The sequence below is a fragment of the Podarcis pityusensis genome, assembly GCF_964106645.2.
Source record: "Podarcis pityusensis genome assembly, chromosome: 4".
In the NCBI taxonomy this organism is placed as follows: Eukaryota; Metazoa; Chordata; class Lepidosauria; order Squamata; family Lacertidae; genus Podarcis; species Podarcis pityusensis.
In genome coordinates this window covers 76,957,757-76,983,890 of record NC_138027.1, presented here as the reverse complement: position 1 = coordinate 76,983,890, position 26,134 = coordinate 76,957,757, and the positions used below count along the sequence as shown (strand labels likewise).

General features: G+C 41.0%; 1 long non-coding RNA gene across 2 annotated transcripts in view; it reads right to left on the bottom strand.

Moving 5' to 3' along the window:
• Positions 1 to 26,134, bottom strand: part of LOC308475920 — a 45,523-nt gene that overhangs the window by 2,185 nt on the left and 17,204 nt on the right. Inside the window, exon 2 of one of the 2 annotated variants that reach the window (XR_013985534.1) lies at positions 506 to 586. The exons of the other annotated variant lie outside the window; for it this stretch is intronic. This is a non-coding gene — a long non-coding RNA (uncharacterized lncRNA). The remainder of the gene's footprint in view (positions 1 to 505; positions 587 to 26,134) is intronic. 2 annotated transcript variants of the gene reach the window in all.

The window sequence follows — 26,134 nt, the reverse complement described above, 5'->3', positions numbered from 1 at the left end:
TGGGGGAAAGGCAGAAAGATTCACAGAGATGGGAGATACTGAAGGAATTAGAATAAAAGCTATTCAGCTCAAAGGATTAACCTGTGTTCTTTGCCTCCACGCACCGCCACAATGAATTGGTAGCTCCTGGGTGCATGACCAAGGAAATCAAGGCCTATGCTTAATGCAGAGGTAGTCAATATAGTGCCCTCCAGATGTGGCTGGTCGACAACTCTACTTCTAGTTTAGTGGCTGCTCCAGGAAATATCTCAGGTAATTAGTGTTGCATGGAATCAAGACCTCCCAGTACCTGAAAGGATCATTCCTTAACACAGGCACCCCAAACTCGGCCCTCCAGCTGTTTGAGGACTACAACTCCCATCATCCCTAGCTAAAGTGGTCAGGGATGATGGGAATTGTAGTCCCAAAACAGCTGGAGGGCCGAGTTTGGGGGTGCCTGCCTTAGCAAATAAGAGAACAGAGCTTCTTCAGGCACATCAGGATCCTCCAGAATTATGAATCACACCTTAGTGGTTGTAGTAATGCAGACATTCACACGGAGATGAATTCAATTGGCAAGACACCAGGGCAAGTCACTCAAGAACGACTGAAATAATACAAAAAAATACAAAATAATAATAATAAAAAAATAATTAAAAAAAGATACACTTTCATTAGCTTCTGATGAGATACAGCTTCACAGCGGCCAAATTAAAAAACAAACAAACTTCTTCTTCTTCTTGCCTTTATTGGGTATTTTACAAAACTGAACACTTCCGCCATGATTCCTGCAAGCTGTGCTCTAATGGGAACCAAGAGTGTGGCAAGGTTCTCCTCTTCAGATTCAGACTCTACTGTAAATGGGATTTTGAGATGAAATCCTTTGTTGACCCATGAAATGACACACTATGTCAAGGAGCGTTGTGCAACTTTTGATTATTATTTTTACATGTGCATTTCTGTTAAAAATGTTGCTGCAACTTAGTTGTTCTTTATCAAATGTTAGCTTTTTTGTGTAGAACTAAGATTTGCTCTCTTCCAAGAGGAGCAGCTTCCAACAGGTAAGCCTATTTAGTACTAAAGTACAATTATGGGTCGAACTTCACCTGATGACTATCTTTGTATTATTACTTGTGTATCATCCTGATTTATTTTGAAGTATAGACTTCAACACAGCAGCCTGTAACATTATTGATGCTCCGTCTATCATCTATCTATCTATCTATCTATCTATCTATTGCCAAGGATAAAATGTTAATAAACTAAAAAGTTCATCTGGATGATCTTAAACAGAGCTAGTTCATGTTTTTGTCAAAATGACTTTCCTCACTTTCCTGATCATTTCAGTCGCCCTTTTCCAGCTGTACTATACAATACACAGTATTCCAAGTGCAGCTGCATCATAGATTGGTATTTTCAGTATTATGATATTTTCAGTTTCATTTTCAACCCCTTTCCTAGTCATCCCTAACAGGAATTTTCCTCTTATCCCTTTGGCCACATCTTCATTCATCACCTACCCACTATGATCCTGATGTCACCTTCCATTCAGTCACCACCAGTTCAGACACCATGAGTGAAAATATGAAATTGGGGGGGGGGGGAGGATTTAGCCCCCACGTCATCATTTTATACTTACTGAATTGCATTAGTCATTTTAATGTTTTTTCACCCAGTTTGGAAATATACTTTTGGAATTCCTGATAATCCCCTTTTGTTCAGCCTGTACAATTTGCTATCATAAGCAAGCTTGGCCACCTCACTGCTTGCAATTACATATATACAGGATTGCAGCCTAAATCCTCCTACTTTTGATAGAAATCCTAAAACTGTAGAAGACATTATTAGCCCTAAAAGGGCCCATTCTACATTAAAATAATAAAATAAAATAAAATAAAAATTTAAAAAATGGATACACTGGAGATCTTATGTGTATTTACACTGAGTATAATAGGCCTGGGCTTCAAAAGACATGCATAAATCTAGCATGTAAGTGGTTGCATTAATGTTCTTATCTGTGAGGCTGGAGAGCTCTTTTTTCCTGCACATGTAAATATTTCTCTAAACCGAAAGACAATAGCAAAACCCAGTAAGTGTTCCCTGCAGACTGAAAAGTAATACAGTAATACCTTAAAAGGCACTTTCCCGTTTCCGTCCTTCTTGAAACCACCTTGGTGGGAAGGCTCAAAGGATAAATATGACAGAATTCAATTATCTGTGTTAAGGAAGCACTTTCAAATGTATGTGCGTGTACACACAGAGAGACATGGGGAAGGGAGGGGACCCCATCCCTCTGGTCCAGCTGCCAACCCCTGCCACCCTCCACCATGGAAATTCCCTAGATTTCCCCCTTCCCAGCTCATGGACTACTAAGTCCACTTTTCCCCTTCCCAACCCTATATCTGCAGCTGCTTCTTTCTTCTATTCTGCAGCACCACTCAGTTGCGTGGCGAGTTCCCGCCCCCCCCCCCCCAGTGGAAATAAAGACACATGACAAGATTATTAAGGTTAATGGGCTAAATAAGGCCACAACTTTATTGGTTACAGGTGATGAGCGGTATTGGCTTAGGCATTGGTCCTAACTGTGGCGTTTGCCCTCCTAGGTGGGTCATAAGGAAAGGGTTAAATGAGTGTGACGTGATTGGCCAGTGGGAACCCAAGGGGAGGAGTTAGAGTTGGAGTTGTTGGGAAGTCAGTTGGGAGTTGGAGAAGGAAGAGGGAGGATAAGTCTGTGGGTTAGTCTAGTTTTGATGTGTGAGAGAGTGAGAGAATCTGTTAGGAGGAGTCTGTTAGGAGGAACTGTTAGAAAGACAGTTGGGATAATCAGTTAGAAGTTATTAGGGAGGTATAGTTCAGTAAAGAAACTAAGATTAAGAAACTGACAAGAAAAAGTATCTGAAACCATAACCTTGTTAATGCTTATAAAATAAACTTGCTTATTTGATTTAATATTAACAACTGTCTGGACTCCGTGTGTACCCAAGAGAAACGGGTTGGTGGCAGCGGGGAAGCAATCACAGTGGTGGCACAGGGATCAATAGACCATCAAACGTCCGGGGACCCTGTGTGATCGCCACACTAACTGACTATATCCAACTTCAGCCGTCTGCTTGAAGTCTGGGAAGGGTTAACCACCAGTAGGGGGAGTCCTGCTGATGCACATCAACTAGGAACTCCCCCAGGGTCACCGCTAGGGGGCATGCCTTAGGCCCTCACCTCCATAGGCTTCGGGCAGGGCCCCTGGAATCCTTTATCGGAGTAACCTTCAATATTTGGCGCAGGTGATGGCACTTCCTCCCCTCTTCCATCTACAGAACAATAGCTTGTAGGTGGGAAAAGAGGGAGATCTCCGGCCGCGCCTGCCTTAAATAGGGCAGGCCACGCCCCCAGAGCCAGCCGATTGTCTGGCCAGGGGGTGACGCGGCTGGGAATTCCCCCAATCACGCACCTGTTGGTTTCTGTGTGTTGCCACTGTGCAGTGCTCTTGGAGTCACAGGTCTCTGTTTACATTCCTGGGATTCCAGACTGTTGGAAGTCTCACTGAAGACAGGAGACGGATGTGATGTTACTGGTTTCCTGTTCCTTTGTTGTTCGGTTGCTCTCTGCTCTCACAGAGAGAGGATGTGTATTTCTTTTCTGTCTGCGTAGCTTAGCAATAAAACTTAGCATGTAGCTCATACCTTCTTGTCTCTTCCCTGTGCTGGATTCTCTGCTGAATGGGGGATGTGCCTGGAGCCTTATCAGAGGCTCAGGTCGTCAATCACGTTGGAGGCAATTCTGGAGGACTCGGCCGGAGGAGGATGAGCTTTATCAGCTCGGCTGAGTGGAGATTCCGACAGCAACCCACCTCCTCTGCAGGGTGGAAGTGGCTCTGCAGAACATCACTCTGCAACCTGCCCTGCCACTTCCAACCCCATTGCCATGTCTCTTCCTCTCCCTCCTTTTCTGTCACCCTCTTGCACACAAACTACCCTTTCGCCCCTCATTTTCACCTTCAGCCCCATTCCCACGCTGCTGCCTCCTTCCTTCACGACCCTCTTGTGCACAGACCCCACAAAACTCCCTAGAACTTCCCCTCTGATGCAATTACTAATCCCACTTGTCATCTCCCCATTTCTAAAGTTGCTTCTGTTCTGCACCCCCGTTTTCACATTCACATCCTTTTTTCACACCTCCTCCTCTTTTCTCCTTTCCCCTCTGGATTGTTGTTATATTATGGAAAGACGCAGAAGTTCCAGCAAAGGAAGAATGGATTAAAAAAACCTAGGATTACAGATGCTCCAGGTTACAGATTCCGCTAACCCAGAAATAGTACCTCGGGTTAAGAACTTTGCTTCAGAATGAGAACAGAAATTGTGGTGCGGTGGCAGCGGGAGGCCCTGTTAGCTAAAGTGGTACCTCAGGTTAAGAACAGTTTCAGGTTAAGAACGGACCTCCGGAACGAATTAAGTACTTAACCCGAGGTACCACTGTAGTTGTTATATTGTAGGTTGCCTGGTTCACAGGTAGGAAGCCTCAATTGGTAGCAGCTAGTGGGGCAACGTCGCTCACCTGGCTTCCTAACACAGAAGCTGCTGCCAGTAACTGAGAGGGGGGAGAGTGAGGTGAAAGGGAGGGGTGGTCTGTGAAGTGCAGGCACAGAGGCAGAGCCAATCCTACCCTCCCGCTGCTGCGTCTGCACTTTGCTGACCTCCCTGCCACCTCCCTCTGTCAGTTGCCAGCAGCAATCTCTGTGTTGGGAATCCAGGAAGGCCACACTTCAAGGATGCCAGCCAGCCATGCCTTTTCTTAGATACTCCAGCTCCCTTTCTGCTCTGTTATTCCATCTTGCACGACCCTCATTGGACTGCTTTTTTGGGGGGTGGGCATCACCTCCCCTCCCCTCCAAGGGATTCTGTCTAAAATGTGTCCTTGGAGTTCCCCGATTCAGCTTATATCTTCCTCTTGTGCATGAATCATGCCAGCACTTAAGGATTCACACTTGGAGAAAGAATTTGCTGTGAGTATGTAGGATTACTTAGGAATGCATGTAATGCTTGGATTGTGAGTAGAAAGACAACTCAGGCAGGGCATGGGTTAGCAAACCTTTCCGGCATCCAAATCCTTTGATTCCCAATTCCTGCACTCCGCCAAAGCTCTCTTGGGTTCCTTCATATGTGCCTCCTTGCCATCTGTGTTGCATCTTTGCCGTGCCTTCATTTTGCATCTTGCTTGAAGCAAGCTTGCTAGATGCCTTCATATATTCTCAGCCATGCTGCCACCATTAAGGGAAAGCAATGCTTTTGAACCTGCTTTCCTAAGAAGCAATACCAGCACTGCCTTCTCTGAGCTATAAAGCAGCTCTCTCCAAAACACAGCAACTAGGATTTCTTTCCTGGGTTCGTGGTTGTTTTTTCCTCCCCTGTTTTTGGCCAGGAAACTATTTGCTGATCCATATTTACAGTAGCTTTATTTGTCATCCAACAGATGTTTGGACAGTTAAAGTCCCCTCTGGGAAAGTGCTGTGTGGTTTTGAACAACTCAGTTGTTGCTCAATGAATATTTTTCCGTATTGTCCTGGGGGGGGGGGTCTGCAACAGCTGCTGATTGAATTTTTCTCTTCGCTTTGTTTTTGGTTTTGATCATCTAGTCTCACCCAGATTGTTCTGAGGCTACACTCGATCTTGTCAAATATTATCATTCTGGACTGTATACACTTTCAAAACAATACACATCCTCCCTCTTCTCTCTTTCACCTCCTATGCGCACATATATTAGAAATGGATGTGAAACCACATTTTCTTTTAGTGGTTGGTCACATCTGCAGCACAAATGTAGATCTTCACCATGAGTTTTGGATCTTCTGCAGTCCGATGCAAAAGCATCATAATATGGGGGCATATGTGAAACTTTTCAATTTCTCTCTCTCCAAATTTCCATCTTTCTTAATGATGCCCTTGCATCTTTCTTCAAACCTGGGTTGGTTTTGGCATGCCTGGAATGTTCATAATTTGCCATCCTTGTTTCTCTTTGCATACACATACTAAAAAGTACCTTGTTCAGTGCAAGAGCTTCCTTAAGGCAGGTGGCACAGAGATGTTTGGATTTCAGATAGTAAGGAAATGGAAATGAGCAGGTAGTTTTCTTATAAAATGCATAGAAGGGCATAATGTAATTTTTTAAAATGCTTAAATAGCTTTGCTATTGGACTGTATGCTCCCCTGGGCTCCATTGGGAGGAATGGCAAGCTAGAAATTTAATAAATAAATATGAATTAATTTTTAACTTTTTTTAAAAAAAAAATCAAAATGTTGCAAAACTGCATGGGAATGTACATGATTACCCATTCAAAAACACCAAATTAGTTTTTGCACTAGGTTCCCCAGTCAAAAACAGTCACTAGGATTTATTGTCTCTTGTTCCCTGATTAAATGCCCAGACCGCAATGTGAATCAAATGTTGTTAATTAGTACAATATCTTGCACAATGAATCACTGATTGTTTTCTCTCCCACTGTTAAAACTGATCACAAGCCTATTGACCGTGCTAGATATTTATCTAGAGTGGGAAATAGTGAATATTTGCAGCATGCAACCCCTCATACTTGACATAGACGTTCATCACTTACAGAGAAATAGACATAGGAAGGACGGGAGTTGCAAGAAAGTACTTGCAATAATATAGTTGCAATCCATTTGAACAATCCAGCTTTATGAACAAGCCCATCAGTCCATATTTAGAATTCATATTTATTGATGAGAATCACAGAACTGAGCTGAGCCAAAAAAAAATTCCTGAAGACTTCTTTTTGAGAAAATATATGGAACCCCCCCCCCCCACCTTAGAAAAAAAAGGCTACTTTGCAGATTTTCTTTGAAGGTTTCCTACCATATTGTGTTTGTTAGTGGCTTTCCCTCCCTTCCTCTTCCCTGCTAGGTCCAGGGCATTGTGAGGAATGCAAAATTCTAGCCAGCTGCCCCTGTAGTCGCTACTGCTTTCACTTGCAGAGGCAGCAAAAAAATAAAAGCAAACTACAAAAAAGAAGCTGTGCTACTGTCACTGTTCCTGGTGAGCACCACCCTGAAACAATTGTGGGAGAATTTCTCCTTCCTCTGAGAAATTAATTGAAATGGTCATCTTAGGACTCAGCCACACAGCTGAAAATAAAACATTTTGAATGTCTTGTAAAGTGAAATATAGAAATGTGACACAAGGTGGCGAAAGTGAGCTATGCAAAATTCAATGTATTTTTCAAAACTTTTTAAAAAGGCATTTTTACAGCGTGTTGTTGGTTTTTTTTGTGTGTGTGTTGATTCCACCCCAGTTTGTGTGCACGGAAAGAGGGGTGCAGGCTGTTGAGAAACCATTTCCACAGAATTCTGAAGGACAGATCTCTCTGTCTGTGCATAGTTGTATAATGTAGAGAGTTCAGTCATAACTTTATCTATACAGGGATACCTCAGGTTACATACGCTTCAGGTTACATACGCTTCAGGTTACAGACTCCGCTAACCCAGAAATAATACCTCGGGTTAAGAACTTTGCTTCAGGATGAGAACAGAAATCGCGCAGCAGCAGCAGCAGCGGGAGGCCCCATTAGCTAAAGTGGTGCTTCAGGTTAAGAACAGTTTCAGGTTAAGAACGGAACTCCAGAACTAATTAAGTACTTAACCCGAGGTACCACTGTATCTATATCAACAAGCAAGATGGTGCATTTCTAAGCACAGTCGAGGAAGAGAACATAAAAAACTAAAGCCCTGCTGGATCATACAAAAGCCCCATCTAATTTAGCATCTCATTCTCAAAGTGGCCAATCTGACATCACTTGGAAGCTCCCTAGCAGGACGTTGTGCAGGCGTTGTGTGGCAGCTTGGCCTCCGTGGCTGGCAGCTCCTGTCGCCGCTATGGGCCTAGGCCTGCTTCCCCTCTGGAGCTACCGTGTTCCTGGCTCATGCAACTGTGTTATGCCTAGCCATTCTGGGCAACACTGTGATGCCCAGATTAATAATAATAATAATAATAATAATAATAATAATAATAATAATAATTTATTTATACCCCACCCATCTGGCTGGGTTTCCCCAGCCACTCTGGGTGGCTTCCAACAGAACACTAAAATACAATAACCTATTAAACATTAAAAGCTTCCCTAAACAGGGCTGCCTTCAGATGTCTTCTAAAAGTCTGGTAGTTGTTTTTCTCTTTGACATCTGATGGGAGGGCGTTCCACAGGGCGGGTGCCACTACTGAGAAGGCCCTCTGCCTGGTTCCCTGTAGTTTTGCTTCTCGCAGTAAGGGAACTGCCAGAAGGCCCTCGGCACTGGACCTCAGTGTCCAGGTAGAATGATGGGGGTGGAGACACTCCTTCATTGCAGGGGCTCATCCCCACACTAACAAAGGGGTTCAGCCCCTAGCAGTTGACGCCCCTGATAGTAAGCAATGGAACAATTGTAAATGAAGTGCGGTGCATCTGAAACAGATAATTGGGTGCACAGCATCCCATTTTAATTCCTGACATCTGCACATCCATTAGGTTGCAATATAAATAATATATTGATAACAGGAGGTGGCATCTGATTGAATTTTAGTCCCTTCAATGTATTTCTAAACTTGGGGTGTTTCAACTATGCTCAACTACATCTCCAGTCCCTCCAAGAGCTTTGTCTGCTTCATAAAATAGACTACAGGAGGTCGCAAAGATAAACAGATATATTTGATTAAGTCCTATTGAGTTCAGTGGGACTTTCTCCTCTACAAGTGTATACAGATGTATAGTATTACAACAGGATGGGTTGTATTCAACATTCGTCATACTTTGAGCATCAATGGACGTGACTCAGTTAGGTCTATTAAGTCCAAAGGGTCTACTTTGATGAGAACTTAGTTGGATCCGATGCCCACAATCTTATGCCTAAATTTAAAAGAGATAAATCCATGAGAAGTAGAAACTTGGCAACACCTTGGATTAAGTGGATTATATTGCCTCGAAAATACTCCTGCTGCTGGAGTCATGGCTTCAAATGTGGCACTAAATGATCTACACAATTACCTCAAATTCTCTCTTGTTTGAAAGCAATCTGTAGCTTAAACCTATTCAGCTCGAAAAAAATAAAGTAGTCACATTGAGAAATCAAACACATGTCTCCAGGAATTAGTTCGCAAACCAGATTATACAGCTAAATTGGAAGGCACATATAAATAAATGCACAGCTATAGAGTTTGAAATAATGGTAAATATCAATTATGCACAGTTATCAGAGTCTGCAAAAGGGTTCTGCAGAACGGATCTCTGTGGATCACAGACAGGATGAAGAAATAGAGTCAAAATGAATTTTATTGAAAAGCCATTATTTTTGTTTTCCGCACATTCAGTCACAGTCCCCCGACCTATCTTGCAAAACCAGCAAAAAACAACAACTGAAAACAGCATTAAACTTTTATATGGAAAGGAAACAAGACATGAATATCTTCAGTGCCTTTATTCTAGGGAAAATGGTGTGATACTCACCATGAAGCAGCAAACTTTCTACCTCTGTCCAGCTTTCCCCCCGTCAGTTCTCCTCACCCTCCACACCGCTCTACCCAATTTCTTCCACGTATTCCTGATGTATTCTGCACTATCCTCCCTGTGTATGCCGAGACATAGAGTCTTTCTCTCCCAACGAGCTATAATAATAATAATAATAATAATAATAATAATAATAATAATATTTTATTTATATCCCATCCTCCCCAGCCGAAGTTGGGCTCAGAGCGGCTAACAACAGTAAAAGTAATACAGCATTCTAAAATCAATTCATTCTAAAATCAATTCAGAATCAAATGAATGGCAACCATTGGGCTAGAGTTCTATGAGGATTACCAAAGGAGGGGGTCAGACTGTGCCTTGGCCAAAGGCCTGGTGGAACAGCTCTGTCTTGCAGGCCCTGCAGAAAGATGTCAAGTCCCGCAAGGCCCTAGTCTCTTGTGACAGAGCATTCCACCAGATCGGGGCCACAGATGAAAAAGCCCTGGCTCTGATTGAGGCCAGCCTAACCTCCCTGTGGCCCGGAACTTCCAAAATGTTTTTGTTTGAAGACCGTAAGGTCCTCCATGGGACATACCAGCAGAGGCGGTCCCGTAGGTACGAGGGTCCTAGGCCGTATAGGGCTTTAAAGGTTAAAACCAGCACCTTAAACCTGATCCTGTACTCCACCAGGAGCCAGTGCAGCTGGTATAGCACCGGGTGAATGTGATCCCACGGCAAGGACCCCGTAAGGAGTCTCGCCGCGGCATTCTGCACCCGCTGGAGTTTCTGGGTCAGTCTCAAGGGCAGCCCCACGTAGAGTGAGTTACAATAATCAACCCTACACTTGCTACAAGTTGGAGAATTATCAAAGGCTGTGACTAGTGTCAGCCTCTTTGTAGCCTCTTTCCCCCATGCATCCTGGGAACTGTAGTGATTTCTCTATTATTATTATTATTATTATTATTATTGTTGTTGTTGTTGACTGTGATGTGGTGGTGTCTGGCATGAAGTGTACGCCTCCAGGGTGCATAGGGATAGAAAGAGATTAGAAGAGCAGAACATGCTACTGACTTCTGATACTCAAGGTTGTGCTCCTAAGGTTGCTTACCTGGGTGGGAGCAAGATGGCGGGGTGTGTGTGTGGAGTTGGTGGTATCATTGAGTACCACCAGATAAAAGCACCGAATATCTTGAACCACATTGTGGAATCCAGTTGCGTATTCCTGATGCAATGATCACGCTGCCAATTTGGCAGCTACTGTGCATCAGTGTAATATCGATAAGGCGGTCTTACTGGAACAATTCTCATGCAGAATGCCTTTAAGACATGTTATTTAGTACTGGGATAACAAATTGCAGAAAAAGATACGTAAAGATACTCAGGTATCAGCCATTTTAAAAACTTGGAAATTTTTTGACAGAAGCAGTCTCCTGGACTAACTCCCTTACCATCACTTGATTATAAGGGCATGGTAAAGGAAAACGATATAGGCTACACGTCACATTAATAACTTGATCAACAATTGGCAATTTACTCCTGAGCTATTAGGAGATCTTTATAGAAATGAGGTGCTAGCTATCATTTTCCACTCTATGAATAGCTTTAATTAACGCATTATGGTTGCGATCCCTATATATACTGCAACATGTTCCATGCTGCCGTGTTACTCCCAGTGCTTTTTTTCTGGGGGGGGGGGACGCAGGGGGACGCATACCCCTAAACATTTTGTGAATCTAAGTTTGGCCTCATTGAGGGGCAGTATTTCAATATGAGTAGGAAAATGAGAGTACCCCTAAACATTTATTTTTTTTAAGAAAAAAAGCACTGGTTACTCCTATGCTTCATTGAAGCAAGCCTCATTAAACACAATAGCATTTACTTCTGAGTAAACATGCATGAATAGTCTCTAGATGTTTCAGACTCCAACTTCCACCAGCCAGCATGGCCAGTGGTCAGGCATGATAGGAGTCGTAATCCAACAACATTGGCCCAAACTGTTAGACATTATAGATAGAAAGCAATAACACTTAAGGGGGGGGGAGAGACACCATAAGTGATAAGTAACATCACTAGTTAGAGGGGGGTTTTTTGGGGGGGGGGTCTATATGTTACTAGATCTGAAAATGCTCAAGTCAAAGCAATTTTTTTCAAGAAAAGTGGTATCAAGATTTGAACAATATTATTATCCTCAATGCAGCAAGACTATGATTTGTAATAAACTACTTTGTTATATAGAGTTAGTATGGCTAAAGGGACAAACGTCCAATGCCAATGTAACCTAACCCCTACGTAAGGAAAATAAAGGAACAGCGTAATAGTTGAATTTTTTGAAAACCTATCATGGTTTGCATTTGAATGAGTGATATCACGACAAAGTGAAATGCGTTTTCTGTTTCTTTGGTCCGGTGGCAGTCAAATATGTGCTGAAGGTGTATTACTGCATTTTAGATTTTCTCTCCCTCTAACATAAGCAGCAGCAGCAATTAATTCTGAGTTTCACTCTAGGCCAACTCTTGACCACTGGGTCAAATCTTAGATATATAATGCATTTTAAAGACAGAAGGCAACAAGCAGAATAGTATTCCCACGACACTTGCAGCCAATTCTCAAGTTAAATCTTCCATGTGTGAGTATAGTAGAAACACTTTTGAATGCTGTCATATTGCGCTGTGAGGATGTGGAATTATATACAGTGCCAACCAGATCTTATGGAGGATATACATTCTAGCTCCATTGGATAGTTGGAATGAACTGGAGCTCCGTACATGGTAAACAAGTGTAAAAATAAAACTTACGGCATTATAATGCTCTGATGCAAATTTTTGTTGCGGCCATATTTGGAATGCTCTGCAGAGTTCTGGTTACCTCACTTCACAAAAGATATTGTAGATTGGGAATCAGTGTAGAAAAGGGCAAGGAATGATGATAGTTGATGATAGTAGTCATTGACTACTCATATTGACTAAACCAACTACCTTATTATCATTATTATTTATCTGTTGCTTTTTCACAAAAGTCTCCCTAAGCAACCTGAAACATAAAAACAAAGCATTATAGCCAAGTATAATAGCAATAATAAAATAGGAACCAAAAGTGCTTATCCATAAATATATATAGAAGAGCAGACCCAACCCTCCCGACTAAATTGATGAACACAAAAGAGGAAGAAGGGGTGATGCCAAAATACCCTCCAAATTAAGGGCCCAAAGCCCTTAAAATGTTTTTGTCTGCCTAAATAAAGGTGATGACGACACCAAGACTGCCTCCCTGGGGAGAGCACACCACAAACAAGGAGTCACCACCGAGAAGGCCTGTTCTTGCATTGGCAGCCTCCACACCTCCCTCAGAAGGGACATGGAAAAGGTCCTCTGATGACAAATGCAAGGTTTGGGTTGATTTTTATGGGAAAAGACAGTCCTTGAGTTATTGGGGTCCTGAGCCACCAAAGGCTTTATAGCTCAACATTGGTAGCCAATGCAGTCATGCCGAAATTAGCATTTCATGCTCAGATTGCCTTGTCCTTGTCAGCAATCTGGCCAATGAATTTGGAACCAGCTGGAGTTTCCAAAACACATTGAAAGGTCACCCTACATATAACACATTGCAGCAATCTAACCTAGAAGTTACCAGTGCATAGACAACAGAAGGTAGACTATTCCCATCCTTTGAAGAAAGGGTGTAATGTTTGGGGCTTCTTAGCTGAGGGACAATATGCCTTAAGAGGGAATATGATAGAAGTTTCTGAAATTATGGATAGGTTGGTGAATGCAGATCGGGAGAAGCTTTACTCAGTCTTGCATAATGTTGGAACTTGGGCTATTCAGTGAAATTGATGGGAAGTATATTCAAATGAAGCAAAAGAAAATGTTTTTTTTTTCAAAAGCACATGATTCAGATGGTCTACATATAGTCTAGTTTGCTCACTTGCCATTTTAACGTAATAATACAATGTTTCTTATCCTGCAACATTATTGTGGTTAATCAGGCCAGAATTGGATGCAACTGACAGAAAACATAAGGATACCATCTCTTCCACTCTCTCCTTTAGAACAGATTTGTGATCATGGATAGTCATGACTTAAGACTTCTTCTTTTTTTAAGTACAAAAGTCACTTATTAATTAGAAACTTGTTTGAGGCAAATTCAAGGACAAATTGATTTTCAAATTGAGGTTGTTGCTGAAGCTGCTGTGTTTGGTGCATATGCTTAAAAATAAATAAATCCTGTGTACTTACTATTTATGGCTATTGAAGAATGACCATCCTCTTCTTGGTATAGAGGGAACACACGTTTTGATTAATTGGTCACGAAACAATAGCAACAACACTGATTTGTTTCGTATTTCAATTTTCACGATGCCGAGCAAGGAAGAGGTACAAACTGCTTTGACACTGTAGTACATTTTCCGATGCCAAAATTTAGGACTGTAGTGGAAAATGAGGAGGCAGACAATGCTATCTATTTATAGTGCATATCTGCTTGAATCCCCTCTTTTGTACTCAACAGCCATGGTCTTTCATGCAGAACCACTGTAGATGGACAGCTGTGTTTCTAAACATCTGTGATGAACAGAACTCAGATGGGAGCTTTTAAAAAAAAAATAGGGGAGAGAGGGAGAGGGAGAAAGGCATCAACATATTCATAAGTTGGTATGGGAACAATGAAAGCACATATTGTAGGTCTGAAGGAAAAAGGCAGTGTCAGCTTGCAAAAAAAAAAAAAATTCTCTATGAAATTCTTTTTGCAGATGTCAGCATCAGTTTGCTGCATGAGTAAGTACCACTCTAAACTCGGGGGAAAGACAATAATGAAAGCCTTGACCATCTAGACTTTGCTGAGGACCAAAGTTATAACCAGAATATGCTCCAGTTCTGAAGATGTCTTGAACCGGGATGCACACCTCTGTACAATTATTAGCTTTGTTCTAGAGGGGTTGCACTGAGGGGAAATTTTATGATGCTGGAGAACGGAATTTGAATTTAACACTATATGATAAAATATGGTGGATATGTTGGGGGTCTCCATCAGCTCCATGTAACCCTGAATGGGGAGGCGAATTGGGGTGATTCAAGTCATGCTCTTGCATCCCTGAACTGGATCACACCATTAGCAAGAGAGATCAAGGACTCCGAACTTCCAAGTTACCTCATGGTTTCAGGTTTTCCCAAAAAGCTAAATGACCTTTATTCCACCCCCTTTATTTTCTGAGAAATGAAACCAAGCTGGCTGAAAAAAACACCCAGAGCTTGAGAGACGAAGGGGTAAAGAGCAGAGAGGAGGGGTGTAGAGGGGAGAGCACTAAGGTGGAGGGAGAATTATTTTGACAGTCATGTCTAGCTTTCAATCACAGTGAATTGTGTCTGAGGGCACTTCTATCACAGTGGTTTTGGGGTGGGGATGGTAGAGTAAATAAAACAGGAGTTTTTCTTCCTGTGGGTTGTCCTCTGAGTTATCTCTGTTAGAGTAGGGCACAAGCGGCAGAAGAAGACTATTGGTGTGGCCTGCTTCTCTCCCAATCATTCTTTTTCCTAACAATTTAAAATCATCTCTGCCTCTTTTCTTCACAGAGGGTGGGAGAGATAGTGAAGAAAAACACCTGTGACTTTCTCAGGTATTTATAATGAGGGTAAAAATCACCTCACATGATATCCGACGGACTGATTTCTTTGAATTTTGGAAGGTTTCTTAGCCATGCCACCAGTTTTCAAAATGACGGCTAACGATAAAATTATTAATAATAGAAACCAGGAGAAGAAATGAGATTTCTGGTTTCCCACCCCAAAATGGTGAGATCTGCCCTTGCAGGAGAACAGAGCTTTGGATTTAACAGTTTAGCTTTGTACCCAAATAATAAATTGAATTGCACAGTACAGAGTAGATCCAAACCAGACTGGGCTATTTTCAAATGCTACAGATACAAGGTCTCAACGTTAGGTTGGCACTGCTGTTTTCTGTGTATGTGATATCATTAGCTTTCTTAAGTGGCTAGCTTGCAGTGCTGAATTTCAGTGTATCGATTCTAAGAAGATGAAAAGGTTTGGTTCAGAGCTGAGGTTCTCAATAGCACCTTGTAAAGCACATCTGTCTCCCAGAGTTGCTGGACTCCAGTTGTCATCATTGCCAACCACTGGCTGGGGGTGACTGAGGTTTGGAATCCAACAATGTCCGGAAGGCAATAGGTTTCCCCATCTCTGATGCAAGGATTTCACTTTTGGAAAGTCCTTGTTAAGTAACCTTTCACAGGGTTCATAAGGTGAAAAATCACTTCCTATGCTTCCGTCCTTAGGAATTTATGTATTTCCGCTCAGTACGCTTATCAAAAATAAACAAGGAGGAAAACGACAAATGTTTAAATAAATGCAAATATTTTGTTCTACCAATTAACATTTAAAGATGCAGTACCACATATCAGGGCAAACAGAGGCAAGTACTACTGACTAAAGCAATGGGGGGAAATGGCTTCAGTTCATTAGCCTGATTGCATGAGGATGAAGTTTCCACTGAAACAACACTAGCATGTATATTTGATATACTGAAGGGGTTAGGAAGCTGCTCCTTCTCTAAGAGAGTGTTGCATAATGGTTAATGTACTAGGTAGGATTTGGAAGATCAGGGATCAATTCCCCATGCAGTCATTAAGCTCACTGGGTGATTTTGGACTACTCAGTCCTACCTACCTCACAAGATTGTTGTGGGATAAAATGTGGAGACGAAGAGCCATGTTTGTCACTTTGAGTTTCTTGTTGGAAAGGTGGCATAGAAATGCAATAGAAATAACTCAGTTTATATTAATTGGGAATATACATAAAAAGTACTCTGAAGGGGTAGTGTGTGAAGTATTTATTCATTCTGCACTGATATGTAGCATGTAAACTGATTCATAAGGAATAGTCACTACCAAAGGACTTTTATCTCTCATAGTTGAATCTTCTGGATAGGGACATAAATAGTGAAAGATATGTAACATGTCCTGGAAAATTACAGAAAACTAAACTTTTCCAAGATAGGCTAAATATGGATCTTGTGATGTGGGAGTTGAATTCATTTAATCACCCATGCAGAAGTGACAAAAACTCCAAGCTTGCTGCAAGCAGCCTTTTACATGGTGAGTAAGAATTGGCTTCAGGCAAGCACATAAGGAAGCTATTGTAAAGTGGAAAATATTCCCAGGCTATTGAAGAAAGTGCCACAAATGTCTGGCAACCAATATTTTTGAATAGGCAATCCAGTAAATGTTTTGTGGCTAGGAACATCTGCGGACTCCCGTGCCAGTGTGCAGTACGCCATCTCAAAGAAATTAATGTGAGAAGGATGTTGAAGTACTCCAAGTCTTTTCTCCACCAAATATTGCTACCACAGCTTCTCTGCTCAGGAGAAACAGCATAACATTCAGTTTGACTTGGGGATTTATTTTGTATAGGTTGGAGTCTTAACAAAAATAGCTGCTAACACAGTACTACAAATGTTTGGGCCGCAGCTGGCACAAGACGTGAGGCTGCAGAATATTAGAAGATGTAGTTTCTAGAGCAGTCTTCTGCTTGTGCATGAGATTTGGCAAGTTATTTTTCAAGTGGAAGAACATCTTTGGATTTAGAGTTTCACGCAATACGAGCATAAGATGCCTTCTGGCTGTGGAAGCTTTGTGTGCAACCCAGTTATAGATATTATCAGTGCTATTTTTTTTGAAAAAAAGGGTGCCAGAACTCACCATGAGTGCCTGCCTTGTTCTCTTATAATGGCATTGGTGCCCACCTGAGAGAGGCCCGAACTGAGTTCCAGTGACTTTTGGCTGGGGAAAAAAGCCTGGATATTATATAAGTGGTTGTCAAAGTAGGGCCTGTCTACAAGAATGAATGAAGAACGAAAAGCATAGGGGGATTTATGGCAGTGTGAGCCTCACTGGCTGTGCTTGACTGGCATCGAGAAGGAGGCATGAGGGCTCTGACAGGGCCCTGGAGTTCTCCTGCCTCTTTCCTAAAACTGGGGAAGTGCTTACTGAGCTTTGGGAAGGAGGTAGAAGGGCTCGAGGACCCAGTCAGAGCCTCATGCCTCCTTCCCAAAGCTCAGTTTGGGAAGGGCATCAAATACTGGCCTCTTACAGGCCGGCCTATTACCAAGGTCTGCCCCTGTGAAAAGATTCTGTATGGAATAAGGACTTGACCACAAAATGTGACTTGGTTGCCCAGTACAATTCCACAATGGTCAAACCTAATTTTTTTTGGAAAGTCTTCCATGACATTCATCCCATGGGAAGAGAAAATGAGTTGAGGAGGCAGGCAGACAACATCATTTCCTGCCTCTGCTTGACTGCCTCTACCACCAACATTCCCAAATTTACATTCTATACCATTTCTTTGTTTTAGCATTAAATTTGTAAAGCACCTCAGATGCCTTGGCAGAAAAGCAGGATAAAACTGTAATAAATAACTAATAAACAAGATAAATCCAGGCATGGCCCACGATGCACCTGTGAATTTGCGGCTGAAGACGGCAGGCCAGCAGATCTTTATCGTTAAATATTTTTACTGGTTTTTAATTGCATTCTTGCTTCTTTTGTGTTTTTTTATTGTATTTTAGTATATTAGAATTCGAATGGAATAAAGTACAATATGTAAGAAATGCTGGAAGCAATTAAAATGCAATTAAAAATCACACAGCATCTAGCACAGTGCATTACAATGGCTACAACAGGTAGAAAAATCATTAAGTGATATGCTAAGACCCTTAACAATTTTCAAGTGGTTAGGAACCACAATTTTCAAGTTGATAGGAACCACAGTATTACTGCTGCTCATACTACTATCATAAGCATTATTATCATAGTCACTGATAGTATTAGTAGCCTGATTATTATATTGTTTCTTCATCACAGTGTAATTCTTGAAGCATGCAGTTCTTGAATACAAGAAAGTTGAACAAACTTAGCATTTATATCTGAAACAAAGCAAAGCCACAACTTTTGATTGATTGTGTGTTTGGTGTGGTGTTTTGTTTTTTAAACAAAACAAAACCCAAGGCATTTCAGGTCTTCTGAAATCTCTAGGATATAAGAGAAACCTGGATATATGATTACTTTATGTAAAATAAATGTCTAATGAATAAAAGCTAAAAAGCAACATGCCATATGTATTACAAAAGCTATCTATAATGTTGATATATTGAAGAAGCAGTCTGAAATATAATAAAAGAACATTCCATTACTCATGTGCTACAGCTTTGAATTAACAAATGAAGCTATTGACATATGGAACCAAGGCAGAAGCTGGTCTTGGAGGTGATTTCAAGGTCTGCATACTGGTTCTGGCAATGTGATGTAAGGTAGATTTTTCTTATTGTTCCATCAGACTTACAGAAAACAACAAGGCAGCAGCTAGGTGTGTTTCACAGATGCATTTCACAAGAACAGAAATATCAAAATGTTCCCAAAGTGGCAAAGCATTTTTTCCCCTCTTTAGAAATGTGAATACATTTTTTAGCGTATTCACACTAGTCACAATCCACCCAGAATTTCTGTAGTGCAAAGCCCACTCATTTCAATGGAATTGGATGAGAACACTTAGCTGCATTCTGCCCAATAGCTTTCACACCATAGTTGTGAACAACTCACTAATGGGGTTGGGTTTGGGGTTTTCTCACCTGCAGTACAAATGCCGAAAATATTTCATTTTTCATTGCATTTACCAGGCATCTGATGCAGCTTTTATTCCAAATCATTACAACTAAATAATATTTTTAAAAATCAATAAATAAAGCCATACCATATTTTTTGTTCTGCTTGAATTCAGTATTTGCATGGCTGTGGTTGATAAACTCTATTTTAATAGAGAGATTTACTTCACAGTGGAAAGTTAATAGGTCAGTATACTGAAACAGTGTTCAAAAAATTGTTGTTGTTTTTAATATTCACACTTGCAGTTTGTTCTGAAGAACCATCTAGCATCTCTGGGCTGCAGAGAATATTTGAAGAATTCAGAGAGATACCTGCTTTTTGTTAGCCCAGTTGCAGATTGTTACAAAACAAAACAAAACATTCTTCTATATTTTTCAGCATGTTGTTGATGCTGGTTGCTCTGACATCATTTTCAAAAATAATTTCATCTTCTTAGAAACTTTTCTAAGAATTTTTTTCTTAGAAAATTCTCAATTTTTTATCATACGGGCGTGCCCAGAAGCTGTGCTATTATTTTTACAAAGATTGCAACACACACACACACACACTTAAGGAATAGGAAAACATTATATCCACCATATCATTTATAAATTAGACACATTTCTGTTTAGCGTGGTTTGAATGAAAAATACCTACTTTACATTCTACATCAACAGTGATGTATTAAAGTCAAAATGGGCACTCTTAACGTCACTTACGAAAACACCCTCAAAGTTAGAGGCAATGTGCTGCGTAAATTTGCATATCATCACATTCAGTAAACATGCAAATATCTAAAATCCTTCTAGAGATGGCAAATGCATACAAGAAAGATTAATAGTAGCATCCCCTCCACACTCCAAAGTTAATGTTAGAATTAATCCAAATTCGTGTACTGCAGGTGAAGAAACAGATTTCAACAAGTATTTTTTGGAAATTCTAGCCCAATCCCATACATGTCTACTCAAAAGCAAGTCTAATTAAGTTCAATGGTGCTTACTTCCACATAAGACTTTAACCTTAGTCACTAAACATGACACTAAACACAAACAAACTAAAACAACCAACACATTGCTGATTATTTTTGCTACAGTGTAACCCATCTTCCAATCTGTTAACTTTGGCAATTCCCATTATTTTAGGGGGCTTTGAGTGCTGAAAAGTTTGAGAGTCACAATAAAATTGAGCCAGGGGTAGGAATCCTTAGTGTTCAAAATTCAGTCGAAACTGGATGTCAGAACAAATAACTATACATCTTGCGCCATATGTAGCCAAAATGTAAAGTAAAATATCCATTTCAATTTGAAATACAATGCACTAAAACTATCCCGAAAAGGCTTCATTCGGATCACTGATGCCACAACCCTGTAAACACTTGTCCTGGAGTAAGTCCTAATAGAAATTAAGGGGCTTATATATGAGTAGATACACATAGGTTAGCACTACAAAAATGGTTCAGTTAGGAAGGCTATACTGCTGTTCTGGATGACGTGGAAGCTATTCTGTTAAATAAGCCACACACAAAATAAAATCTTCCTAGATCTCCCGAGTGTGGCTAAAACTAGGCACTATCGTTAAAGGTAACCATAAAATCTTTATCAACTGCAACTGGCTAGCAGTATGAATCTTGTCCATTTTTCCATTTGGTAGGTGCACCACATTTATGATGTACAGAATAGGAACCCAGGAGGCCAGTATTAATACAGTAGACAATAGGAACCCTGAAATGTATGGAGGGGATGGGGGGAAATTTCTGCTCAGGCCAGAATCGTACCGGTGATTTTAGATAGGTTGGCTCACACTGAAGCAGTAAATTAGAAATTTAAAGCATATTAAAGTGGCCTATATAAACTACAAATAATAATAAAGGCAGCCATCCTAAACCAAGTTAATGTGGCCTTAAACCAACACTACATCCTGCTTCCCCTTGCCCATATCCTATAAATGAGTGAGGATATCTAACCAGTTCAAGTGTCCCCAACCCACTAAACACTAGACATTAAAAGCAGCCAATCCCAAGCTCAGACTCTCTGTCTCTATTTTCCAGGGACTGTCCCAGATTCAGAGAAGCCCTCCCAGTTTCTGACTTGATCCTGGAATGTCCCCCTTTTCCTTAGGATGACACTATTTGCATCAGAGAAACGTTGGAGGGTATGGAGTTATGTTGCCCCTGAGCCAAGAAGATTAGTAACTATACATGCTTTAGAAGACATCTAAAGCCAGTTCTGTAATGGGAAGTTTTTTAATGCTTAAGCTTTTATTGTGTTTATTGGAAGCTGGAATATCCAAGATGGGTGAGATATTATTGTTGCTGTTGTTATTTGACATCCCTATTTTCATCAGAGAAATGTTGGAGGATAGGCAAGCTACACTAGCCTGTGGGACTGCACCTCCCTAGGAACAATGTTGTTCAAACTTGGGTCCCCAGATTTTGTTGGACCATAACTCTGAGCCTTCCTGACCACTGGATAAGCTGGTTGAGAAGGATAGGTCTTGTAGTCCAATGACATCTGGGGACCAAGCTTGAAGAACACTGCCCTAGGAGATGCCTTAGGATGCTTGCCAACCTTTTCCCTTTCAAGACCTGCCTCTGCCAAAGGTTGTGACAAGTACCTCAAAGATTATACAAATCCCAACTGTCAATTACGGTTTCCCCTTAACTCCCCCTTCATCCCAAGATTTGGCCTACATGTTGAGATCATGACAAATAAAGCAAGCAGGGGGAAAAGAAAGTGCAAGGCCTCCAGCTAATCAGGAAGCCCACAGGAAAACGATGAAGGTTCTTTTTTTTTAAGAGGTGAAAGGAAAAAGACGAGAGGTGGCAATGGCAAAGATGTGGACCTCAGCAGGATTCATGCCCCAACACGGACTAGCGCATGACACCTTAGCACATGTACAGACCCTGATTAATTAGCTGTCACTTTTATTTGTTGACTAGTGAATTATTTATACTCGTAAAATGGTTTAATAATTTAGAGCTGATATCTTAACAAATGACAGCGGAAAGTGACAAGGAGAAGGTGGCACAAAACAACTCTCAACTTAAGTTGAGATCGATGCTATTGTGCTCGGGGCATTTGAGAAGACAATTTCTGCTGACTGTTTGCAGGGGGGAAGGAGGGGGAAGTACGTTGATTTTGTATTACGTGTTAAACAGAGAGAACTGCATATCTCAGTAATCAAAGGAGAAAAGTTCCTTTAAACCAAAAAGAACATGAAATTACTCTGAAGAAATCTACATTTCCATATGAAATGAAAATCATTGTCTTTCTTTTAAAAAGACTAAATAAAAGCTAATTGCAGTGTTTGTTTTAATTTTTTTTTTTTTTTGTCTCAAAGCAGTTCTTCCATCTTTTGTTGCCACAAAGGCTTTCGGATACATATTGATTTTGACCTGTGTGTCACTTTCTTTCTTTCTTTTTTTTTTTTTTTGACAAATTCCTTTTTAAAAAATAAAGTAAAGCAAAATGACAAAGCCATCCTCGTATGACGAGGTTACTTTATGTGGGATCGGGGATGGAGCAAAAATTACCATTCCATGCCTCCGTGCGATCTAAACGTGGAGGGAAAGAAATATAATTTGATCCTTAGCTAAATCCAAATTCTCACCAAGGGAAATGCTGGAGGAAGTGAAATAATTGAATACAAAATCCCTGCAAAGTCTTCTGTGGCTGTAGACAGCACCTCACTCCTGCATTTTCTGTCCCTGAAGTCCGTAAGTGGATGCATAAACAAACAATAACTTGATTTATAACTTGAAATAATGAAAGAAAATACTTAAAGGAGATCTTTCATGGCCATTGCATTTTTCTGTTTCTCATTAAATGCCATAAGGATACTGTGTGCATTTAGTAAAGTTGGGAAAGAATTGTAGCTTAGCGGTCGACCCCAGGTTGAATTGCCAGCACCTCCATTAAGGTCTGGGGGGTATCTCCTGCCTGGAACCCTGGAAATATGATTCCAATGAGTGGGACGATACTGAGCTAGCTGGACCAATGGTTTTACTCAATACAAGGCAGTTTCCCATGTCCCTAACAAAATCAGAATAAAAAGCAATGATCCCCCATTATTCCACCAAGGAGCACTGCAATTGATGGAAGGACTCCCCTATGAAATACTTCATATTAGAAGTCCAACTTGTGTCTACTACAAGTCAGGCATGTTGTATTACCAGTCCCATGTTATGGAACGCCCTTTCAGAAGAGATTCAGTAGGCCTCCTTGCTACTAACCATTAGGCATTTCTTTTTTTATGCCAACAGGTGTTTAATTTTCTTAAGATAAGCCACTCATATAAATGTTTGGGAGAAATGGGAAGTCAAAGTTTAAAGAGAAAGGTATAATAAATTTGAAATCTGGAATTTATATGTGAAGATTTTAAAATTTAATAAAAATTCGAGCCATTGTTTTTATGCTGTTTTGTGTTTAATTCATTTGTATCTGTACACTGCATTGATATTTTATACGAGTGCACATGTCAGGGTGGTGATGGTAACAAATATTCTTAATAAATAATAATATCCCTCAATTTCCTGTTCCACAGCCAGGAAATGTGGGGCCTGGTCTACCACTGTCCGAATAATATTTTTAATGCACAAATGATAAAAGCCATATCTTAAAATCAAGACTTCCTTCAAGTAATCAATGCCGAACCAGCCAGTGAATTACCTCCTGTTATAAGCAGCTTCAGGCGAGGGCAAAAAGTACTCAGACAACACCAATTCCTTTTTACAAAGCTATTCACTCTCTGACCTGGCTCTTATTTATTTTTCTCTACAACAAACAACACTGTAGATATTATGAAGCATGGTTTGAGCTGTTCTGTATTGATCAAGTTCTCCAGTGGTTCTTGACCTTATTTTCAGTCGGTGGCACCGTATTTCACAGCACAATATTCCTGAAAGGGGTTTCCCACCTTGCAGTTCTCTTCTCCTGAACAGTTTGGAAATGTGGGGAGATTTCAGGCCAAATAAAAAGATGTCACTGCTCTTCCTTTCCACATTCCCAGTATCACAATGAGGTACAAAGGCCCAACTTGGAATACAGTGGTACCTAAGTACTTAATTCGTTCCGGAGGTCCGTGCTTAACCTGAAACTGTTCTTAACCTGAAGCACCACTTTAGCTAATGGGGCCTCCTGCTGCTGCCACACTGCTGGAGCCCGATTTCTGTTCTCATCCTGAAGGAAAGTTCTTAACCTGAAGCACTAACAATTATCGGTCAAAAATCCCAACTGCTATTTTTATCTATATGCTTTTCTTAATCCTGGTCTATGACCGTAATTCATTCATTCAAACCTGGAGCACTATTTCTGGGTTGGCGGAGTTTGTAACCTGAAGCATATGTAACCTGAAGCGTATGTAACCCGAGGTACCACTGTACTAGAGAATGCAGCATCCCAACTGGGAAAGGGTGAGTTCTAAAATGAGTGAGTTCTAAAATGGTTCAGTACCTCCCCTCACCACATGTTGTAGTACAGAAGCAATCCCTCCTTGAAGAGAGACCATGGCTCCCTGGTAGGTCATACATGTTTCCCACAGAAAGCTCTAGATGCAATCCTAGCCATCTCCAGCTATGGTGAGGGGGAAAGGTTCAGGCAGCAGTAGAGGATAAGGACTCTCTGCATGAAGCCCTCTGAGGCCGATCAGTCAGAGTAGACAATAGCAGATTAGATAGTAGAACTGTGTCCAGGGCCCCTGACCAAATTAGGGGCCTGATCTAGTGATTTGTGGCTCCAGTCTGACTCAGGATGTTCCAGGAGTAAACCCAACTCAGATCCGGACCCCAAACTGGTTCAAGAAGGTGGGGGGGGGGAAGGAGAGACACACAGGATCCCTGCACATCTTCTTCCCTTCTTCCTTGCTGTCAGGTGACCCCTCCCACCTTTTGACAGCCCCAAATTGCTCTAGGTAGACCCGATCCAATGTGCCTCAATCCAATCTAGGCAAATCTCAGAGTTTGGCTCGGGATCCAGGATTCAGCTGGATCTGGTGCATTGCCCTTCCATACGGAGATAGTAAAATATGATATAATGTCTTAAAAATTAATATGCAAAAGTTTAAAAGTTGCAAGGAGATAGGATAATAATATATTAAGGATGGAATAACAAATAAAGTGAATAACGCAACAATAACAAAAATAATAGTAGGTAAAGAAGATCGCACATGGGTGGAGGGATGTACTGGGCTGCGGAGGAGGGAGGTGAAGGGATTAATTGAAATTGTTAAAGATTGGTATAGGATTTAAGAGATTTAAATTTTTATAAAGATTCTATAAGGAAAGCAGAAAGCAGCAAGAAATATCAACTAAAGGTATCGGAAAGGAGATCAGTGCAAATGAAAACATGAGACTTATGGTTTTGCTACATAAGATTTTATTTTGGAGTTGTCTGTTCATTTTGGAGTTGCTTGTTGTAAAGAATGTATATTATGTGAATAAAATAATAAAGGATTTGGGGGGAAAGAAAAGAAAAGAAAAGAAAAGAAAAACAACAAATATGATATAATGTGACTTCCCAGCACAGATCTTTATTGTGCCTCTACAGATATATTCTGGGCATGATAGAAGGAGAAGACTTCAACAAATAATGGAAGGCAATAGTTCTTCAGCTGTTCCTCTATGGTCTCTAGCCAAATAAGCTTTCCACATTACAAAACCTGTTTCTACTGTGGCCACAATAGAAATGGGAATGAAAATATGTTTACCAAGGACAACAAAGGCATTGTTATACCGCTTTCAGTCTACCAAAAGCTAGTGGCTCTGTTCAGAAGATCCTCCATACCATGGTCTGGAGGCCAGGGGACATGTTCTGTACTTCCCCTTGTCTCTACCTCTCAAACAGCTTAGCTAATTACTTCCAGGGTTAAGCAAACCATAGCTTGCCCACATACTGGGATCACAAACCGTTGAAGAGGGAAGGGGAAGAGGTTGCCAGCAGGTGCAAGCTGCTCATCATCTAAACCCTGTTTGGTGGCTTGGTTGAAAGAAGCCATTGTCACAGGCCTATTTCTTGATCTTCCTT